The 23,648-nt window shown below is 39.3% G+C and overlaps 1 long non-coding RNA gene across 2 annotated transcripts in view; it reads right to left on the bottom strand.

The window, feature by feature from the left end:
- The window catches only part of LOC134516253 (uncharacterized), a 98,772-nt gene that overhangs the window by 66,047 nt on the left and 9,077 nt on the right, over positions 1–23,648 (bottom strand). The window contains exon 1 of one of the 2 annotated variants that reach the window (XR_010071264.1): positions 15,564–15,667. The exons of the other annotated variant lie outside the window; for it this stretch is intronic. This is a non-coding gene — a long non-coding RNA (uncharacterized LOC134516253). Of the gene's footprint in view, positions 1–15,563; positions 15,668–23,648 lie in introns of those variants that run through there. 2 annotated transcript variants of the gene reach the window in all.

Here is a 23,648-nt window from a genome sequence, read left to right as displayed (position 1 = left end):
TAGTATCCTCTAGGTTGGAAGGGACCTTCAAGGACACTGAAGTGAAGAACGGTGCTTAGCACAAAACATTTTTAATGAAAGCAAGAAGGACACAGATAGTTTAATCTGCACGTACCCAAAGAAAGCCTGCAGCCTGCCAGAACACCCCAACCTAAAGATACCTAAAGAAACCTAAAAAAGTCTAAGGAAGATCCATTATCTTCATTCAGGAAAAAGCTTAAATCTTCAAGGACCAATGAGAAGGTGCTTGTCTTCCTTCAGTAGTTTGTTATTTCCAGAAGGCAAGGGAGCTGGGGAGGAAGCTGGTTGTTTTAATTTGGTCTGAAAGAATTCAGCAAGACTTTTCCTCAAAATTTATGCGTCCTTCTGGTTTCAGCTATGATGGAAATGATATTAAGAAATCCTTGGTGGATAGCCTACTGCTTGTGGTTTGAGTCTTGTCTGGAAGCAGGGATCTGAAAGAAATATGAAACTGAAATATAACAGACAAAACCTGATTTTCTCTGAGGATGCAAGAACATCATGCCAAGTCCATCCAGCCCAGCATCCTGTCTCTGACAGCGGCCAGTAGCAGATGTAGACAGGAATGTAAGGACAGAAGAAGTGTACAAAAATAGTTCCCTAGAATATTTTTCTCTGATTCGTGTGATTTGTGGCTTCCAGACTTTCTGAGCCACAGGCAACAACCTCCATAGATTTTCTTTTCATACACATACCTAATCGATTCTTGAACCCTTTAATATCCACAAAATCCTGGGTCAATAAGCTTCTACAGCTTTCCAATGTACTGTGGGAATTACCACTTTTTGCTTGCTTCGAACCTGCCACTTGCAGTTACAATTTCATCCCCTCTGGGTCCTGTATAAAAAAGACAATGAACTCCCTGCTCAAATATCTATGCCACTTGTGATTTTATGCACTTCTACCATCTTCTCCAGATTCTTGGAAAATGGGAGTTTTATAGAGTATTCGGTAAAAAACAAGCAAGCAAACGAGGGAGGCAGAAGAACACTACAGCTGCTGGTTTTACCTGAGTGTTTCATCCACAGATCTACATTAGCTTGCAGTTATTCATCCTGAAAAAGAAGCTGCATTCATTTCTCACAGCACACACTGTTAATCTTCTGTAACTATGTACAAAGTCTGAACTACATTTGTATAATCAAATTTTCTACTACAGCTGGCATTCTTGCAGTCTCCTCTGGCAGCAACTCTTTGAGGGGAGAGAAAGCAAACAAAATCAGAAAAAAAAAAGGGGGGGGATTGTAGGAAGAAAGGTACACCTTCACGTAGGTGATCAAATGGAAAAGACCTACTGTGGGGTTAATCACATCATCATTCTTTGCCAGGAGAGCAGCCTGTTATCTCTACATCAAAGGATGGTTGCAAGCATACATCTCATACGAAAGTACAATAAACTGAAGTTCACTGTGACGCAGGTCCAATTAGAACTCGAGTCAGCCTTCTTGAGCAGTTTTTAAACTGTTAATTTGTTAATCAGTTGATGTACTTTCTTTATGCAGGTGTGTGTATTATAGAAGATTATAGAAATTATAGAAAATAATTTTTTATTATTTTTTTCCGCATCAGTTCCTTGTTCAGTCCGTTGTGCCTGGATGACGGCAGAGCAATAAAAACACTCATCACAGACAACGGGAAGGTGAGACTTTTTCTTTCCGCAGCGGTGCCAGTTTATTGCTGCTTGTGAAAAAGCATTAAACTATGGCTGATGACTGTTGATGGACTAAAACAACTCGCATCTAGACTGGAAGATCTTTGAGGTACAGGGCTTTTTTTGTTAGGGAACATCAGCACAACCAAGTTCAGATTCATGAGCGTAATAACAGTAATAAAAATAAAATTTAAAATAAACTAAAATTTGTAGAAGAATGTTTGGGCACAGTGCACAGATAATACGAACAATATTCTTTGTCCATAATATCAGAGGACGCGATGGATTCCAAACTACTAGATGTTGCTGGATATGACCAGAAAATTTTGGAATGCATAAACTAGGTGATACTTTTGAGTCCTGCAATTTTCTGAACCTGCAACTCCAGGAACACCACTAGAGGGCCCACAGCTATTTAAAGTTTTATTCTCAATTTTATTCTCAATGAACAGAAACTTTCAAAGGATTTGCCGCAGGTTTCTTGAAGATATTCCTAAATTATTTTCACAAAAGCCAGTCTTCAAGAAACGTAACGCCTAAATGCTGAGACTCAGCTCGGCTTAAAACCTGATCAGAAAGCGTTACTTCCTTGAGCCCAAACCATTCAGCTGAAATGTTTCGGGTTCATCATCATTCTGTGCCATTTTCCGCGGGACTCACGATAAAGTCACCACAGACCATCAGAGATGACAAAAGGGACTAAAATTTTGGTGCTTCAGGACCTCAGAAGCCATGGGCAACAGCCCAGCTGGACTGCCATAGGCCAAGGCAGATGGCATCCTGGTGGCCATGGTTACCCGTGCCCTGAGCCAGCTTTCAGGCTGTTTGCCACAAAATCTGAAAAGTGCTGGACTAATTTGGTGGCTCTTAGTGGACCCACTTGGGAGCTGCAGGATCTAACACAAGTTTTCTCCTTATTTATTATTTGGAGGAAATGTTGACTTTATGTATAGATGCATATATATGCATATCCCGCAGTCAACTTTGGACATAACAAAAATATTGGGGAAAAAAGAAAAGCAAGTATTTGGAAGCCAGAAATACTGATTCTCAACAACCTCTACTAGCGTTGTTATTGTCATGCTGAAATAAATTTGAACAAGCTAGAAACAGTCAAAACCCTCTTTTGTAAAGGCAGAACTCCCTTTTATCTGCCCAAGTTTCTGCACTCAAGCAGATATCCTCAGTTATGTTTAGATGTTTCCTCGCTTATGAAAAAAACAAGCGTCAAAACCCCATTAAAGACCAGGCAAGAGAAGCGACAAGAAAGAGATCGTCCATAATGTACCATCTGAACAAGGGGAAAATGTTTTACTTCAAAGCTGTCACCATGATGTATACAGAACCATAGCTGCCTCTTTTGAAAGCTTAGGGGTTTGTCACCATCATTACCATCATTATTATTGCAGGAGACAGTAAGAATCACAAAAGCTAGTAACAAAAAGAAGTAATCCATCTCTTCCTCTTCTTCCCTGTAAGAATCACACTGTTTCTGCGAGATAGCTCAGAGATGCTGTTGTGGGGGAAAAATTACAATTGATACAGATTTATTTTTTTTCAATCAGAATTAGAAAGTCCTGTATAATATTAACCTCTCCCGATGGGTTTTAGTTGGAGCGTAATATGAGATTCTCTCCACCATCCTTGATTCTCAACTTTCCTTTCATGAGAGAGAACAAATTATCTCAGTCACAGCAGCGAAGCCCATGCTGACACGGATAGTAAATTGTTGCGAGGAAGTAAGGTGTACTGCTGTGGCTGTGCACCTGGAGTGAACAATATGAACATAAAGGATTTCTCTAGGGAAATCACAGAGGTTTGTCTGAACCAGTTTCAGGAAAATAAAAGCGAATCCCTGGTTACAGACTGATTCTTCAGTAGCTGAGCAGCCAGCTACTTACAATAGTAGCTTTAGAAAGCGATTTAACAGCAGCCAGGCTGGCTCCGACGCTGCCTTTTCAAACTGCAGCACAAATCAGACTCAGCTGGCTGAGCATCTCTCCCACCAGGGCTACGAGTACCTCGGATTCACACTCCCGCACAACATCGCCCAGTAATTAAAAGAACATCAGCAAGCTCTGGCTTTTCAAAGGTCTGAAAGGCATACAATGTATACAAATGTTTTCTCTTTATTCCAGAACCCAGTTTTGCATTCCCTAAAGTCAGAAGGAGCAGCAAACCCTGTAGAGTCTTCTGGCAAAGTCAGTAGAAATTCATGTCATTCATTTCAACACGACCAGGATTTCGTATTTTATGGTTACTATTTGAAGACCACTGCCTTGCATCGGTCAGTAGGAATGAAAGACCATCAGGCCTCACTTGAAAACTGCTCTGAAATTAGCTATAACACGCGTCACAGAGGGAAGAGGGAAGCTTCTGCTAGCTCGAGGCCAGACAGAGAGAGGTTTCCTCATGAACTGGAACCACGAGCTCACAAACTCCAGCATTTGCCAAAACCAAACCTTGACCTTTGGCATCACTGCCTTTCGGTTTACTGCCACGTTGCTCCCTGCTGACGCAAAGTTGTCTCAAAGTGAGCTTTGTGGAAAAGGTTCTGTGTATACTTGCCCAAAGATAAAAACTATGCCTGAGGGAGCAAATGCCAAGAGTAAGTGGACTAGCCAGAGGAAAAAAAATAATGAAAGGAAAAAAAAAAAGAGTCTTACAGACTGAAAAGAAGCTGAGAAAGTCTAATCAAAAGGATAGCTCAACACAACACCAGAAATCAAGTGAGGAAAAGAAATTGCTTGGTAGGAATGAGGACCTGCAAAAGATAAAGTAGCTACTGGGGTGCAAGTAGCTTTTTGGGGGGAACAGTTTTTTGGGGGAGTTTTGGGGGGGAACAGGAAGGGAAAAAATGGCTGAGAACTAGTATGAAAAGAGGCAGAAATATTGCATTTCATTTTAATCAAAAAGCCGAGAGCTGCCCAGTGGAGTTCACGGGACATGAATGTCTGATTGCTGTAATATTCCTACTGATCTATATTCCTAGCAGGTGCTCCCTGATTATTCAAGGGTAGAGAGTACCCTTCCACTTCTTGCCTGTCTTCTGCAAATAACCAGCCTAACTAAGCTATTTTTGTAAATGGAGAAAGTAAACTTTTAATAAAATTTGTGAATAGCATAATAGAATAAGACAGTCAATTTTATACTTAAAGCTTTAAGATGAGCAAAACTGTGTCTATCATCAGCAAGTGACACTGTAAATACATTTTGGAAGAGTTTTTAAAAGGCAAAGGTGAAGGCTGAAGGTGAAAAATAGCTAAAAAATAAAAAAATAAATAGAATTCGATCTAGGCTTAGTTAGGCAATCATTAAAAATTCAGGAGAATTAATACATTGACGTATTACATGATTCAAAAAAAAAAAAAAACCAAGAAAAAAGATTAGGGCAAGGTTCTGGAAAGACAACAAATAAAGAATTCCAATAATCTAATCTGAAATACATGTCAGGGGTGAAAAGTGCCTCTGTCTCATAATAGAGAGAAATACCTACAATCTAGCAAGATTTCGGCAATACAAGGCAGTTCCTTATACATACAAAACTACAAGAAACTATCCTCAATCAAAGGTAACCACTAGATACCTGTTTGAGGTAGAACTGGAGGTCATCAAGGGTTAGAAAAATAGGACTGATATTTCTCAGCAAATTTAAGAAACCAGTCAACTAGCAGCTCCGTTTTGCCAGCGTTGAGAGGCATCTGATTTTGAAACATTAATGATTTAATGCCTGCCAGACAAAAAAAGACTCAGAGATGTCACGTTTCAAAGACACTCATAACCATATCATCAGCATAAAAATGAAAGTTGACAACATGATGATGAAAAATTGTTCTTGGGGCATAATAATTGGCAAATTGGCACATCAGAGGAAAACAGTACAACTCGCCCTATCACAGGGAGATTCCTGGGGAAATGAAAAATACATGCAAGTGTTGCTCTCCAAGAGACTCCAAACACAGCTATAAGACTGTGCCCTCTGTGAGCTTTAACTTGCTGCATCGTTTGGGGTCATGAAAGGTTTTCACAAGACTGTAGTGGAAAATTCTTAATTTATCCACAAAATGCATTCAGGAGGAAAGCCGCACAAGCAGTCCTGCCCAGCAGACTGAGAAGGAAAAATCACTTCAAAGTAACGGCACAGGGAAAGCGAAGCAAAAGCATAATAGTATTCTGCATCCCCAGTCCTGGGTCTAGGCAATTTGCTTTGTATCCAGCTGGGGGGTCTATCACACGCATCACGCTGTTTCTGCTCCCTGGAGCTGTGGCACATGCCACGGCTGGAACGTGCACTGGAGGATCAGATTCCATAAAGCACTTGGCCGTCTACAGAAAAGGTACCAAAACCCCAAATCAGGAGGTTCTCCATAAATAAGCATTGTGGAAAATGACCCCAAAACTCCACATCGTGCCATCAGACCTTGCTACAGCTCAAAACACTGAGAAATGAGGCGGGGGGGGGACTCCAAAAACCCACACCTATCTGAAACTTAATTAGCGATCTCTACAGATTTTGTACGCAGAGGCCTGAATTCTGGCCACGTATGTTACGTGGCTACATGTACGTTACCAAAAGGCGCCACAAGGATTCTGCTTTTCTTTTGGTTTTGGTCCCAGATGTGAAAGGGTCACTTCCATCCCACGGTCAGCTTTCAGCTGAAGCAACCCAGGCACCTACTTAATGCTAATTGTTTGGTTGTTTTCCTAAAGTGTGCATCACCTGATGTTGACCAAATATACAAAATATCAGCTTTATGAATCAATACCAGAATGGCTAGTAGGTTTAGACTTTTAGCAGTTTTGTAGAACTGCTTTTGATGAGCCTCCTTCAGGCCTTAGAACAATTCTAGCCCTATTTTCTTTTTTTTTCTGAATATAGAATCATAGAATGTGCTGGGTTGGAAGGGACCCTTAAAGGTCATCTAGTCCAACCCCCCTGCAGTGAGCAGGGACATCTTCAACTCGATCAGGTCGCTCAGAGCCTCATCCAGTCTGGCCTTGAATGTCTCCAGGGATGGGGCCTCCACCACCTCTCTGGGCAACCTGGGCCAGTGTCTCACCACCCTCAGTGTAAAGAACTGCTTCCTAATGTCTAATCTAAACCTGCCCTGCTCTAGTTTAAAACCATTCCCCCTCATCCTATCGCTACGTGCCCTTGCATGTAGTGATATGCCATTACTTTTTGTAGTTTAATGGTGTCCGGGAATTCCATTATGCTTGATAGAGAATCGAGATGTGACAAGGAGGAGAACCTGCTAAAGAAAAATGACAGTCCTCATGATAGTCTGTTGCAACAGATACAACAGTCAGTCTGTTGCAACAGATATAACAGGTGAGCACAGACTGAGAGGAGAAGGTACCAACCCGAGTTTTTATAAGAGTCTTAGCTTGTCACTGCCCTCACCAATGCAAAACAGAGTTCATCTGTCAGCATCACTGCAAAAGGAGATTCTCTGGTAAGTAATTTCATATTAGTAATCCAGTTTTAGCAAAAATCCAGACAATTTACAAGGAGAAACTGTGAATGAGATGTGGCTTTTCGTTCAATTATTAAGTTCTTTGATGTCATTTAACCACTCATTCTGTATGCGCCAAAATGGAAAAATTTATTTTAAGTAGTATTTCTCCCCTTTCTCTTTTTAGATCACATCAACAGACTTTTTTTCTCCTCTCTAGGGAAGGCAATCTGCTGCTACTATTCTGCTAAAAAGTTCACAATATGGAGAAGCATCAGGAACAATTAGCAAAAAATGCTGATGTGAACTCAGCAAAAGTCTACATAGACTCTCCAAGGAAATCTTTGGAAGCACAACAGAAGAAAAGCAGCCAAAAATCCTCTATCATCTTATGCACTCAGGAAGACTCTTTCCGGAAATATGCAATAATTTATGGAAAAACTGCGTATTGCAAAGAGTCTGTTAAGAGAGCTTCAACGTGGGTGTTTATTTTTCCACTCGGTGTTTTCATTATTTGCATAAGCTTCTGCCACCTTGCAGCAAAATCTCCTGCGATGGGCTACATCTGCTGCAGCCTGTTGCATGCTGCCCTCCTCCTTCCCCTTCCCCCTGCCTGCTCCACAACCACAAGCCAATATTCCCTCCTCTGTCCCCAGCCTTCTGCTTCCCTGACAGCTCCAAACAGAACGCTCCCCCACGCGAACCAGACGCGGTAGAGCTCTTGCACACAGGTACAGCGAGCAGTAGGCACAGCGTGACGATATGTCACCTCTGCTAAAGCAACCGAAACTTCATTAAAAAGTCTTTATTCAGCAGAAGGTATTGCCAGGGGGAAGACTTTTTGGTGGTTTTTTTAAACAGTTTGTAGCAATGCCAACTCCTGCAGGTCTTCCTGTTCTGTAACTTTCATTTGACACTGAAGGGGATTAGATACATTCATATTTAGACAGCCAAATAATATCCATTTCCCAGTTTGCAAAGTATGTTTAATAAATATGTATTTTTTAATTAGGAAAGGTCACGAAGTAGCTAATAATAGTTAATGAAGCAGCTGAATTTCCTCAAACTTGAATACATTTTCCGCCAGAGTTCATCGCTTCCACTTATCTCAAGAGTTTGCCTACTCCACCTCCAAAAATGACAACTTCTGAGTAAGGTAATACCTTTGTATTGTAAAATAAAAGTACCGGCCATTTGTGACCCCAAAAGCAAGATTAGACCACCAAATTTTCTGGTTTGTTTGTGTAGGAATTCTACGAACTCAGACTCCTCTCAAGCTTATTTCCTTTGATTTGGAAATTTTTCTAAGACCTTTCAATTAAGGCCAGGATAAATTACCTGCTAAGTAAATTGCTAAGCGGTGCAAATAAAGCTCTAATGATGTTCTAAAAGGAACAGCCTGGATTTGCTGGATTACCTCCTCTTCAGAAAGCCTACCGTCTCTTCCATTTAGAGAAAAAAAAAACAAACCATAGATGCCTTACAAATGGAATTGCCACCAACAAGCATGTCTCATCAAAACTGCATATATCTGTATGTTAACCAGGGAGGAGTTATGGTTACCAGAAAGAAACCCTGAAGATGCCACCAGCTAAAACTTTGAACCCTCATTTTGCAATGGTAATTAGAGAGGTATTCCTACAAACACCGTAAAGTAGTCCACATTCAGTCTCATGGTAATAAAACGTCAATAAAATGGATGAACAGCTGCAGGATTCAGAAATCACTGTCTACCCAACTACAGTGCAGTTGCAGTACAACCACAGTGCACTCTACCAACCATTTCACGAAGAGCAACTGTTTTCAAAGTTTAAAGCTTAAACAAGACATATTAGCAGGAAAAAAAGACTATATCGAAAACCAAAAGAATCGGATTAGCCCAAAATTTGGGTGAAAAAATCATTCTAATGGGATCTTAAAAGAAAGAGATAGGCATTCTGTGACAACAGTCACCAGGTAGTCTGCACACTACACTTTTCTGACTGGCTACAGGCATCATCATTTGCAGACCATTTCAGATTAACAAAGTGCCCGTTAGAACATACATACTCTATGCTAAGATCCAAAAGCGGAGAAGCACATAAAGGCATGGACAAATACTTTATCTGCACTACCTATAACTATTCACTGGTGTGCCCGCTCCTCTTTCGATAGGTGCAGAACTACATCTCAGGTGTGGAGGAGCCTGTAGCCAGATTTATCAGGAAAGGACAGAGGGCCTAAACCAGTTATGATTTCCTTCACTTTCCTCTCTCAGGACAGTACGGCAGCCGCACAGTCCCCTTGTCCTACGCTCTGCCCTGAGCTGTGACAGTCATCAGTAAGCGAAGCGAATGGTTCAGTTCAGGTGGCAGAAAGGTATTCCTTCAAACACCGAGATGCCTGGCCTTGCTGCAGACCCTCAGCACGCAGGCAAAACCATCCTCAAATATTTTGGATTCACTCTCCACAGTTTTTGATGCTGTTTCTCCTCTCACCAAAAAGACGCACACATGCACAGGGGTTTTTATACTATTATTATTCCTGATTTCAGTTCATTCTTCAGTGATTGAAACTGTGGAAGAGGCATCACACCCCCCGAACAAAATTTTTGCCTCTTTCTCATGTCCTCTCTGAACACTCAGGTGTGTGCAAATAGTTCTGTCAAAGTATAGCAAGATCCTATCACACTGGAAATTAACAGAAATGACAGTAATAAAGTCATTCTGAAATGTTTTTCCTTCTGACTTTTTTTTTGCATCTGTAAGAAGTACTGTCCTGTATTTTATATTTGCAATATTAGAAAACACTATCCCCATCTACAAAGCACATAGTTGTGAAGATATTAGCATTTCGGTATCTATCCAGGATACAGAAGTAATTTCAAAATGGTAATTAAGCCTTTGAAGAGTATCTAATTAGTGTGAAAAAGTACTCTGAACGAATGTGGAGAGCTCTGTCTAAATTGGGTTGAAATAACACTGTTGAAAATCTCAATTTTTTAAGGTTTTCTACCTGTGTGAACACCACTCACTCTCTAAATATTTTATGTTGTCAGCACCATCTTCACCAATTACTCGGAGCTGGTTTATGGCCACCTCAGGCTACCTGAGGAGTAGGAGGAAACACACCTAATTAGTTGACTGAAAGCAGTACATCATCAGCTCATGACATATGTCACATGGTAAGTAGGAAGGACTTCTTAATATTGAATACAGTCCAAGGAAGGAGGATTCTTTAAAATGGACATTAGACGGTTTGTTCCAATATCCTTACATTCTTCTCGCATACAACCGTAACGATCTAATTTCAGCCAGAGGCAGACTCCAAAGGTTGCTGAAGTTGGGAAGGTACAATGAAGTCTACACGTAGCAGGTAATGTTCCTTAAGGGGATACAAGCATGAGCTAAATGAGAGGTTTATAATGGGCATGTTCTTGCCCTTATCAAGCCTTTTCAAACTCGAGAAGGTTGTGATTGTCTTAGTCCTGCTGGTGAACCCTTACTCAAAGGTGTAATGTTGACATAGTCAATGGGACAATTCACTGAGTTACTGCCCACCACTGTCAATTAAATACCCTTTAGTGAACAAAGGACGTCAACGGAGCAGCAATATCCCGCTCTAGAAACACAGTATCAGGTACAAAATCTCCTGTCAAAGCAGATTCTGCAGTATGTATATTTATGATTTCTTCTCTCCTATAATCCATACCGTTCCAACAGCACATTAAGGATGTCTTCAAAGTTGTATAGATGGAAAACAAATAAAAATAGGCCAAAATTTCATTGCATTTAAAGTGTATCAGTAAAATCAGTCCAAATTCAGGGTTGTATGTTCACACACAAGAGATTTTGAGTTTTCCAGAACAGATATTTTGCAGCTCACGTTAGGATATTACAAGGTATTTTATGCAGGAAAGGTTTCTTCCATTCTTCAGTCAGTCAGAATTGGCTAGAAGTTCACAATAATTTAAAACTGCACTCTCTGATTCATAAAAGGTATTGGACATAGATAAAAACACAATTATTCCCTTTTTAGGTAATAGATCACCTGTGAACAAACACAAAAATGGCACATACAGGTTTGAATTGCTGGATTTATACTAATACAAATTACAGCACCACTGCAACTAGCATAACAACCAGTGTAACACCAGCAATAACAGGCTGCAAAACAACGATCACCAGTACAGATAAGGACTTGCATCAAAAATTTACTGACCCCTAATTTTGCTTCTGGACTATAACCACCTAATCAGGCAGTAAGTGCTGCTAATAACTGAGCTGTCAGGTGTTATCATGTTAAAAATAGCATCCCCACTTTAACTATGATGGTAACACACTAAAACATTTAAGAAATCAGCATAAAGGCATTAGTATAAATGATTTCTGATTAGCATCAATGCAGTTGGAGACAAAGTTTCAAACACTCCAAATCATTTCCAGCTCTTCTTAGCCTTTCCTGTCAGATGTCACATAGTTTATTCCTCTTTGACATTTATTTACACATATACACAGCGGCCCACCTTCAAGCACACCTAGACATAGGGCTGAAATGCTGCTCTTCGGAACAATGTTTTCTGAAGTTGTACCTCTACTCCACCTACTTATTAACAGTGCCTACTCTTGTATGACTTGTACGACATTCTGGAACTGGATGCCTCTAAATGGCAATGTCATTTCAAGGGAAGGTGCTGGCAGACGTTCAGTTCTGTGACTGTCCATTACACTTCTTCCCATTTGTCCAGTTTCTTGTATAATTAAACCTCCTGGGTCGGAGTTTGAAAATTAACAGGAGTTCTTTCCAGTTGCATTTAATAGGACTGGAGAAAAGAACGTACCCATGAGGCAAATTTGATGGCTTTCCGAGAAGGTATCCTGTGAGCACAGGATGTGTAGAAGTGGATTGGAAACTGTTTCAGATAATTCTGGGGAGCAAACCTGCCCTAACGGACCCAAGGTCATGACAACATAATTGTAACTTGAAAGTCACCTCCAACCCTGGTCCTGTCTCCTGCACTGAGTGCTAGTTGGCTAGTCAAACTGAGCTGAACAAAAAAACCCCTAGGGTCGTAACTTCCACATCTAGCAATGCTTCACAACACCTAAGGTAACCCTATTAACCATCATCAACAACAAATTAGATTTCTGTTCAGAGCTAGATTTACTAGAATGAGGCATTTTACCAGGGAAATTTTAAGACTACTGCACAGCATAGAAAAAAAGGAAGATAGGATAGATATGAGTAGTAGTTCAGATGACTTAAAAATAAAAGTGAGATATAGTAGTAATATCTCACCAGAGTTGTATGGGTAGACATTGTGTTCCTGTCCTCACGCTGCTGTTGTCAGTAGGGCCTATTGTGCTGGTTTTGGCTGAGGCAGCGTTAATTTTCTTCATAATACCTTGCACATGGCTGTGTTTTGGATTTGTGCTGAAAACAGTGTTGATAACACAGGGATGTTTTAGTCCCTGCTGACCAGTGCTTACACAGTGTCAAGGCCCTTTCTGCTCCTCACACCACACCACCAGCAAGTGGGCTGGGGGGACACAAGGAGTCGGGAGAGGACACTGACCCCAGCTGACCAAAGGGATATTCCATACCATATGACATCATGCTCAGGATATAAAGCTGGGGGAAGAAGAAGAGGAAGAAGGAAGAGGCAGACATTCGGAGTGATGGCATTGGTTTTTCCAAGTAACCATTACGTGTGATAGAGCTCTGCTTTCCTGAGGATGGCTCTAAACACCTGCCTGCCCATGGGAAGCAGTGAATTAATTCCTTATTTTGCTTTGCTTGCGTGTGTGGATTTTGCGTTACCTATTAAACTGTTCTCATCTCAATCCATGAGTTTTCTTACTTTTACCCTTCCAATTGTCTCCCCCATCCCTGTGGGGAGAAGTGAGCAAGCAGCTGCATTGTGCTTAGTTGCCAGCTGAGTCAAGTAGGCGTCAAGTCATGACACCTACATAAACACAAAAGCATATATTTATGGGCAAACTATAGTAACAAACTGGCTTTAACAAAGGATACTGATCACAGCCATAGGGGGGCTACTCTCCTACTGGGATCTTCTTGGAGTTCAGTGTCTCAAACCAGCAAAATCCCTCTTGACAATGAGAAAGAGTTGCACGTGCTCATGCTGTTTGTGTACTCATAAGGAGCAGAAATCAATCTTTTCTATAAGAACTAGGTGTGTATCCATCATTTGTGCCTTTGAAAATATCCCCTATTTTCATGTAGACAGGAGCTGAAGGATTTGAAAGTCATAATAACCATAAATAATCACAACAGGCATGATGGGGAATAAGAAAGGACAAGAGATAATAATAGAGGGAATATTTTTCTTTAGAGGTGATTGCTTGTCAAGTGAGTATATCATATCATTTGTTTCGTGTCCGTTTTATTTTATGGGGTCTGTTTTTCCTTTGTGTTTTAATTGCCAAGAGCAAGAAGAGAGGGCTGGATTATAGATTACTTGTAATAATGTTGACAAAGTTTTAATAAGAATGAGAACAAGCTAGGCATCAAAGGAAAGAGGATGTTCAAGAATATAGAGACGTGTGAAAAAGCACAGGGGAACAGACATACGCAACAGCTAAAGAGACTAATACATCAGAAACGCATAGTTAAAATGACTGATTATGCAGTAACAAGAATCTTGAACAAGTTAAAAAAAACCCACCACAACAGTAGAATTACACCCTTGGGAACAGAATACATCCTTCAATAAGAATTTCACATCTTCAACAGTAAAAAGGACAAAGCAGTGATACGCCTTCCTGATCATAAACACCACAGATTTTCTGCATCCAGTGCTCCAGTGCAATTTAAAGGCACTATTCCCACTGAAGTTAACAGGAATCTGTAGCATTTAACACCTTGTTAGAGGTTAGCGCTGCCAATCAGGATTAGCCCTTAAAGAAAAGGATTTCTCTAATATAACTTGTTTAGCCACTCTAAGTACTGCAGTAATTCTCACAAGAGGAAAAGTGGCTGCTATTCCCCCATTAGCTTTTCTCACATAATCCCAATCATAAAGTTAGCCAGAACAGGCAATGCCTAAAAGACCAAAAAAAAAAAAAAAAAAATTAAAACCTGAACTTCAGCTACCAAAAAAAAAACCCTACTAAAATATTAATCAGAATTTCTGAGGCAGGAAATACAGCATATCACAGCTAATACAATGCGGTGCAGATGAATGATATTCAGGGTTTAGACACACACAGTAACTCATCTGATAGAAAAGCGATATTTCCATGCCATAAGTGGCAGAAAGCTCCTGTACATCACATGCATCATCTAACAATATTCCTGCTTCACACTCATTCAAACATTATTCAGAGTCTGACAACCTTACAAGCTGCTCTCTGCTGATTCCGCTCTTCCCTCACACTGTCAGGCTGCTGCTCCTGTATTTTTACACAGCAAGCCGATGATCCAGTGTTTTCTCTCATGTTCTGGTTAATACACAAGCGATATATTTTGAAGCATTCATGTTAGCCAATGGCACTGTAATAACAACCCATTTGGGCCCTTTGCTACAAAGTAAGTCATACTGTGATTTGAATAATGATCAAACTCAATACCTCTGTGGTAAATTAGATGCTATAAATATGGTTGTACAAGGTAAAGTGACATAAATACCTCTTTTTGCTGACAGTCGAAAAAAAATACTTGCCTATTAATATAAAAATGTAAATATGCAAATAAGAGATCCAGATGAATATTGTCAAATAATACTAGAACAAAAATGAAATCCTCAATGTCTTTCAGTCCAGTTATATACGCCAGTTATACTGGTATCCCGTCTGCAAAATGACGAATGATAAACAACCTAAGAACAAGTACACGATAAACACAATTTTCTAAAAGAAGATTAATGTCCATGAAATACGTAACACAGCGATTAGTAAACTGGAGAGACACTCAGGAGGAGTTGGCTCACCTGAACATCACCTGTGTGCTGAGCTTACCAAATTGTTACGTAGTATTTTATTTTTCATGCATTATTTTTCATACCAGTATCCTAGGGGGTGAGATATAGGTGAGGGTTTAAATTAAAAACTTAATTTGGAGGCACATCACCAAAACTTTCTATTAAATAAATAGGTACCTTCAGAAAGACAAACAAGAAACCTACTATAGCATGCTTCCCTTATAGAGGTCAGCGGCATATTCCTATCTAGAAAACTGTCTACTTCTCTATTATTTAATACATATAATACATGTCTATTCAGAAGACCAGCGGATGCAGAATTAGAGATTTACAACCTCTTCAAAGACCCTTCTCCAATTTCTTTCATTTTACAACCTGAAAAAGGAAAGCAATATGCAACAAACGAGAGAAGACACTAACAAATTAGCGCAGTGCTGATCTTTATCTTTTTTAACTTCAGTATAAATTAGCTGAAAATTCCATCCCTATCAACTCAGTTGTCATAAAGGGACGATACCTTTAAGTGTTGTGGCAAAGATGATTTCTTGCTTATAGTGTTTGAATAGCCTTTGTACCTTGAACTATTCCCGTAACTACACGTTCTGCTCACAAATCCTGCAGAGTGTCTGAAGAGACAACGCAGTACTTTATAAGAAGCCAACCCTGTTCTCTGCCTGTCAAGGAATCAATCCAACAGTTTTGGAGAGGTCAACTAAATAATGTTTGCATTTTAACATAATGTGGCTAATCATTAATTACTGGCATGGCTGCAGCAATGAAACATTTACAGTTTATTTTTTGTTTATAAAGTTTCCTATTTCTGTGGATCTTCCCCAACAAAAAGGAATCGGCAGCACTCACTCCTCAAAGAATAAAAGAAGAAACAGAAAACTCTACTGGGAGAAAAGCACTGAAGACCACCAATAGAAATTATGAATAGGTAATAGGAAACAAAGAACCGAGACTGCAGAAATCCTAGCAGAATGTTAACATCCCAACAAACCCAGCCTAATACTCCACTCACAACTTTAACAACTCTTTGATACATAACAAAAAATATTTTTCATGGAAATGGGGTGTAAAAGAGGAAATGCATAATGTATGAGACAAAAGCAAATTATCTCTATTCCCTAAGGGAATAGCTTTTGTCTCACATGTAGGTCATGCCAGCATTCATATTTTCAGTATTCTTTATAAACCCATTGAAGCATTATAGATTATTATGTCAAACTGGTACACTGGGATTTTTTTATTGCAATTAATATCCCTTGTAAGGAGCTTTGTAAAATGAACTCAAATATCACCAAAAGCAATTAAAATCTATCAGAGATGTGAAATGGAAGGTTAGGTTAGCTAAGGGGGAAAGTGGTGCAACATACTTTTCCAGGATATGAGAAGCAAGGCAGAAAATTAGCAGAAAATCATAGCAGCAAGGCATGAACTTGGAAGAGTATGAGAACAACAGACAGGGTAATAAAAACTGTTCACTGGTAAGAACAAATACATACGAAGCAACCAGGGACAAACCCCAAGCTTCTATTTTAGCAATACTTATTTTAGGATTATTAATAAAATGAAATGAAAGAGAAGAAAAAGAATAATCAAGAATTCGGTAAGTAGAACTCAAACTGCTGGATGTCCAGTTTGAGACATCGTGGAGAAGTAGACTTTGATACAAATGATGCACAAGCCTGCAATATGATTTTTTAATGTAGATCTGCTTGAAACTCTTTGCTGGATATTATTTCACAGTCTGTTTTAGTCTAAATAACATTAACTGTTAAAGAAATCATGTAATAAGCAAAGATGCGATTAGTTTCAGTCACACAGCTTCATGCTGGTTTACTAGTTTTAAACTCAGAAAAAATACCTGAAACATACAGTGATGTAATCATCACAAATTTTTAAACTCCAATTTGAAAATAGATATGCATGAGTGACAGTTTCTGGGAGACTGTTTAAATTGTAGTCCGAGTCGTAAATCATTCACCTGGTCATCCTAAACAAATGCTGATTTCCCAGCCTTTTTATATCATGTTGTACTACAATATTTTTTCTGCTTTTTTCATTGCAAAGTTGCCTTCTGGAATCATCACATTTCAGTGATGCGTGTAGGTCCCAACTTCTTCAAGCTGCAAATACCCAGAACCCTTTTTCTAGGCTCAACTTCCATCTTCAGAAGCCACTCCAGTACCTGAATTTAGGCAACTCTCCCCGTAAACCTAGATGGCAATGGAACTTTAGCACAGAAGAGGCGCATTTCTTCCCCACAAGGTGCTTCTCAGCATTTTAGTTGCTTGAGCAACCAAGAATTTGCAGGCCAAACCTGACACACTTTGGCTTAAGTTGCACTAGCATGGAGACAGCTTGATTGCTCTGTAGGATTTAGCAGTATTCAGTGTAGACTGAGAATTTAGGAGAGCTGGATCTAGCCCTAAATGCTTATGCACAGCGTGCATCCTGGCTAGCAAGCGAGCAGCATGATCTAAGGAAGAGATTAAGCACATACGTGCACCTGCAGTCTTTACTTCGGCGTTTCCAAACTTTTCAGATATGGACTTTACAGCCTGAATACAATTCCTTTAATGCAGTTGTTTTGTAACACGCAACAAGAAAAAGCTTGTTTATCTCTGCTCTTTGTATCAAATGTAAATTTCTGCTCTATAGTAGGCATGAGATTGAATCTCTGATTTAAAGCACGAAATTCATCTAACCCTAAATTACCAAGTGCCATAGATAGAATCCACAAAGATAACAAAATGACAGTGCTTTTTTTGTCACAATTCATGAAGACACTCGAACAGCAGCACTTGCTAAATGCCACTCCTGGGTCACTCTTCTACTCCTGAAGACAGGTTTCACACCAGCATTTGGTTATCATCAATGCCCTTTCGCCCTCTCTCTAAGTCTCCATTTAAAAAAAGTACTTTGATGCCTAATGCTCATTTCCTTATTTCAACAGACTGCAATCTATTTCTGCCTATAAGATTACCAGTAAGTGACATATCTTCCACAGAAAATGATGGAATTCTTTTCATAAAAAAGCAAAGTACAGATCTCTCCATAAAGTACTGAAATTATTCTATACCACATTTAGGAGATCGATGAATTAGCTGTAAATCTCTCACCCCTATCTCCTCCAACGTGTGTATTCCATGATACTGCTTATTTTAAACTGGTAAAATCCACACTGTCCACCCTTTCTTTACAAATCAATGGGACTTCTTGCAGAAAAAAAGTGACATTCATATGAGGAAGGCTGTCACAGACCAGCCTTATAAGCAAGCAAAATACAGGAAAACACAAAAACATACAGCAGGCCATGGCACGATTAAGAGAATTGTGAAACACCTTTCATTTTTTAATTTATGCAGGTGCAACACTTCCATCTAATACATTCGGTTCTGATTGTGTGACAGTACAAACAAAAGGACAGTCCTGTGGCTGAAGAATTGAATTAAGTCAGGAAACGATGTTAGTTTTGTCCTCGGCTTTATCAGTTTCTGTCTGCAGTTTCCCATGACTTCAAAGCAAATTGGGTCTCCTCGGAAGCTCCGAAAAGTCAAGCATTTATTTAGGCACTTAGATAGGGCTCTAAAACAAATGATGTGCCCCGAAACCTGCTCTGAGGGTTGCATTCTCATAACTGTTTTGCACTGCAATTTAGTACACGTATTATATGACCTGCGTTTTGATATCATATGCAAAATCTGCATGCAAAATGAATGAAGAATATGCAACAGACATCTTTGTTGCGGTGTTCTGGTGTGTAAGTAAAAAATAAGAACTCTCCTGTAAGTATGGATAAAATCCACATGAAGGAAAGAGGGGTTCACTTCACTGCCAGTGCCCCATTTAATGAACTCCGTCTGTTCCGAGCTTCCCTTAAAAGTGGCATTTCTGCCATTCACCGGAAATGAAATAAACACTAAAATACTGAAGAATCATACAGCCACATTTTAAAATTACTTTGCACCATGTTATCATATGTCAGCCAACCGGATATTATATGTTAATCCAAAGATAAAAGTGTGAATGAACGTACGAATGGGTACATAGTCTTCTGAGAAACATTTTTCCCCCTAAATCAATATTGGAATTGTCACTAAACTTTAAATTCTGCATCAGATATTCAATCCCAGTTCCAACCATGAAATATCTGGTAAAGCATCCAGTTATATTTGAAATAATAGAAAACCATTGCAGGATTATTTCACAAAAAGCAATGTTTTCAACTGCTCCCCTTATGTTAAAACTAACTGTATGACCAGAACGTGCGCCGATTTACACTTCTGAGTTCAAAAGAATTCCTTTGACACCCACTGACATTCTCATATTTATAATGGTGCAGCTGAGACTCAAATCTGTCCCTTTGTTTACATGTAGAAAGACAGACATAGGAGCAAGTGATCAGAAAATGCGACTATATTTTCCTGAAAAAGGGCCAGCTGTCAGCTTTCTGGTTGCCAGTGTATCAGTGCAAGAATCCGCAGCCAGGGTTTCACGAGACAATGGTGCCTGTACAATTTAAAACTGATTAACAAACACCACTATAGTCAGTGTAATTTAGTTGGAAAGGGGAAAAAGATGGAAGAGTGCTTATATTTCAACAGCAAGGATTCAGGCATAAAGAGCTGGCATGCCTCCACTTTGAGCAAGTATTGCAATGAAAGTAACAGATTTTTTATTATTATATTTTATTAACACTAAGAAAGAACAATAAAAGCTTTGGCCAAAATATTTCAATAGGAGCATGCGTAAGACTAAGCATGTAACTCCTTTAAACCTCCACCCTTTAAAAATGGTTGCTTCTTCTTGATACCCCAAGAAATCTGTTGAATACAGGACACGAGCACCAGAGATTTACACTGAAGGAGCACAGCAGCGAGCGCTATATGGGAGCCTGTATGCCAGACTAGAAGGAGCTCTAGTGTAACATGTGATTTTTAGATACATACATGCATTTCAAAATCTGGATCAGGACATCAGGAGTCACTGAATTTCTAGGGCTTCCCAAATAAGAGTATAGCTTCTCTGGCAAGCCAGTCACCCACGTTTGCTGTTCTTCCCTCAGGTTCGCATTAGAGCTTATTAACACCATCTAGAGTACAAAGGTGCAGCTGAGACAGAAGAAACAGAAGTTGTGGTAGAGAAAACCTATTAGTTAAACGCTGGGCCAGGTGATAATGAAGAGCTTCGGATGAGTTTTAATGTTTTGCTATTTAAACTGTCATTAAAGTGAATGTCTAGGCTAAGACTACGCATGGACTATGTACTGTGCAACCATGAACCATACGTGGCACAGCCTGGGAACAGGATGGGCTTACAGGGGTACCCTGTCTCTACTTAACCTCTTCTAGGCTTCAGGTGATCAGCAGTACAATGTGTTCTAATTTAAAAGGATCTGTACTTCAGACACTTTTGAAAAGTTTACCACAGAAGCACAGCAAATTCCACAGCCGTTACTAGTTTTGCCTCATTTAAGACTTGTCCCACGGCACAAACAAATGCCCAGGCTCTTCACTCTGTAAAATTTATACTCTAAATTGGAATCAAAACAAAATCCAATCTTCTTACCCAAGATACTCATTCTTTCCTTGCTAGCCCTTTCACCAATAAGTGAGAAAAGCATTCACCAAAACAGGAAATCTGCATTAGAATGAACATAAAAATCTACAAATCAAATTCTGTTCTTACTAGTACCATATGCAAAGACTCATGTGTGAAACAATCATCTTCATCGATTACTAACCAGTACCTAGCACATACCAGTATATCCCCAAATACCTCAAGGAGCACGGCACCACACCCATCAGAAAACAGGAACCTTTAAAACACCGCGGAAAATACAAATAGTAACAACTAATTGGTTGCTGAGGACTGTCAGGTAATTACCCAGGCTTCACGGCATTCCGCACCCAAAAATCTATTGGATGAAGCAGATGGGAGAAAAGTAGAGACATTATTTTCAGTGCTTTGGAAATTAATAGGTCTGAAGTTTCAGGAAGGCAGAATGTTGTAAATAGCGCAATATATTCTCTCCTTCAGAATTTCACAACCTCACGAGAAGCACGTTTGGGTGCTATCGCTTGATGGCTGACTCCATTATAGCTAATGAATGATGATGGTACTTGCAAAAGTTAAAGTGTACCCAACACTCTGTGTGAGAGGTAAACGTTTGCAGACAGGATATTCAAAAGAACTTCCTCTTGCTCTTCTGAAGCACCGTTACCTTCTCTAACTCAGTCTTGGCAACTATTTCTTACTTTGGGACCAAAAAGTGAGGCTGTCCAACACTTAACTGTCTGTTGTTTAGTAATAAACACCTTTTAGTATTTACCATTAAAACTTCTTTGAATTGCAATTCAATCCAGATTCCAGCAGGAGATGGGTGGCAAAGTTCAGGTTCCCAAAATTTTACCTTTTTAGTTCTGGTAGAGGATATTCTAATTTAAGTTTTATAGGTCATATGACAGGGAAAACTCAAACCTGGATGATGATGAAATTGTGCTGCATTGGAAGGTTTGAAAATTCCAGAAATCAACGTTAGCTGATTTTTAAGATCATGACCTTAGTGCACTAAATTTCTGAATCTGTTTTATCTGCTTTATCATTGCTTTTGCTAACAAGGCCTGTAACTGACTTTTTTTAAGGTAGGAGATGGTGGAGGAAAGGGTACACAAAAAATGTGGGAAATGCGACACAATGGTCTTTGTCATTCTTAACAATGAACTACTGGCCAATAAAGCCAATACTAAAACTAAACACTACAATGTCTCATAAACTCCATTATATATCCTAAAGGCATTCAAACATTCACAATGTTATTTAAATAGACATTCAAATAAAATTTGATTTTTAAAATGCTGCTTACCACCTTCTATTTTTCTCCTTTCTGACGGGTAGTATGCGCTGAAAACGATCTAACTAGTAAACAAAATTAGACTTCAGTAATTACAGGTGACAATTTTACTCTATTGCCTTTCTAAATGCAAAGGTGAAACCAATTAAACTAAAGTGTTAATTCTTTTTATAACTAATTTTTAGGTGTTTTGTATTGCTTTAACCAATGCTTCCAAGTTCTGTTGAGGTATAAAACAGACACAACCTTAACACACTAAAAGAGATTTAAAGTTTCAGTTTAGAGCTTGGCATGCTAATTAATTAATGCTATTTTCATTCCTTTTAAACCTGTAATGAATTACTCATTAGAGAAAGCAGAGAAAAGGTACATTGCAGAAAGCCTTTGTTATATTGGTGCTGTATTTTAGAAATAAAAGCAAAATAGCCTGCTGGTAACTGGATGCCCCTCAAATTATTATAGCAAAAAATCTACATTCTCTGGGTTTTTTTGAGACTTCCCACACTACCAGACATGGTCATGCTGGAATTTGAAAGCCTGAGTGAGACCTTGTACTCAGTGTGCCTGAAAAGTAGAGGTCCACTGTCCACAGCAATGACTTGCTGGGCCTGAGATTTGTATTTTTGGTTTTCTCGCTGGCTGTACCTACAGAGAGGAGAGGGGGGAGAAATGCAGACAGAAGCAGAGAAGAGCAAAGCAGAAGGGGACAGCGTGGAGAGGACTTAGGCAGACGGGATCAGTTTTAAAAAAATGGACAAAGGTTAGATAATTAGCACAGCCCAGTTTTCCTGAGACCTAGAACATAATGCAGGTTTCCTTGCAAGTTTTCCTTGGTCTCAGCAAATACTTGTGAAATCCCAGGGAAAGCATGAGAGACCCAAAAAGAACAATTATATTGCTAGTCCATGAAGCTGCTGGATCCAGAAGTCCTCTCAGGCTACTGTGATACTGGGGGTTCCCATAGCTTGGTTTTTGATCCCAGAGGCAAGTACAAAACACAGCGATCAGAAGCTAAGACGTGTGAGGATAAAGCTTGCCAAGGCAATCTAAATTAATTCTCGTGTCAGTACTTGTTATAAATGGCCCTTAATTACAGGAATGCAAACTATCTTTCATTGCACCTTTGTCTCAATTAGGGATTTCTTCACTATGTTTCTTCATATATGACATGCCACATCCTACGACCTTTAAAAATACAATCTCATGTGGTTTACATTTCTCTGCAATATATAGATCAGGCAGTATCCTATGCATTGTCATTTACACAAAGTAGTTTCTACTCTCCTATCTCTCATGAAGATAAAAGTGGGAAAAAAGCATTGGTGATGATACTACAATAAACCAGTGCCTTAATCCCCAATTCTTGTGCAATTGCCTTTAAAGAAAACTTAACTAGCCATTATTTCTGGGCCTCACAGTGCCAGAGGGGTTAGATTTTTTTTTTTTTTTTTCTTCTCAGCACCAGTAATGTAGATGATTTTAAGAAATTCATTGTATAATTATTGTGCTTTTGGCATATTTCCTTCTGTGGCCTTCAAATTATACAGAGCATTTCCAGTATACCTTGACACCCAATGTAATTATGCCGGAAGCTATTTTCACCTTTTTATTTAATTCCATTAGGATGCTTGTAACAGGATATTGGATTGGATTCTATTTATTTTTAAACTGCAAACATGAAATAGATGTGAATGTCACACAATAAATGTATCCTTATAAACCTCTACAAATTGGAACAAT

This window comes from Chroicocephalus ridibundus, chromosome 5 (assembly GCF_963924245.1).
Source record: "Chroicocephalus ridibundus chromosome 5, bChrRid1.1, whole genome shotgun sequence".
Taxonomy (NCBI): Eukaryota; Metazoa; Chordata; class Aves; order Charadriiformes; family Laridae; genus Chroicocephalus; species Chroicocephalus ridibundus.
The sequence above is the reverse complement of the archived record's forward strand: the minus strand, read 5'-3'. Positions and strand labels throughout refer to the sequence as shown.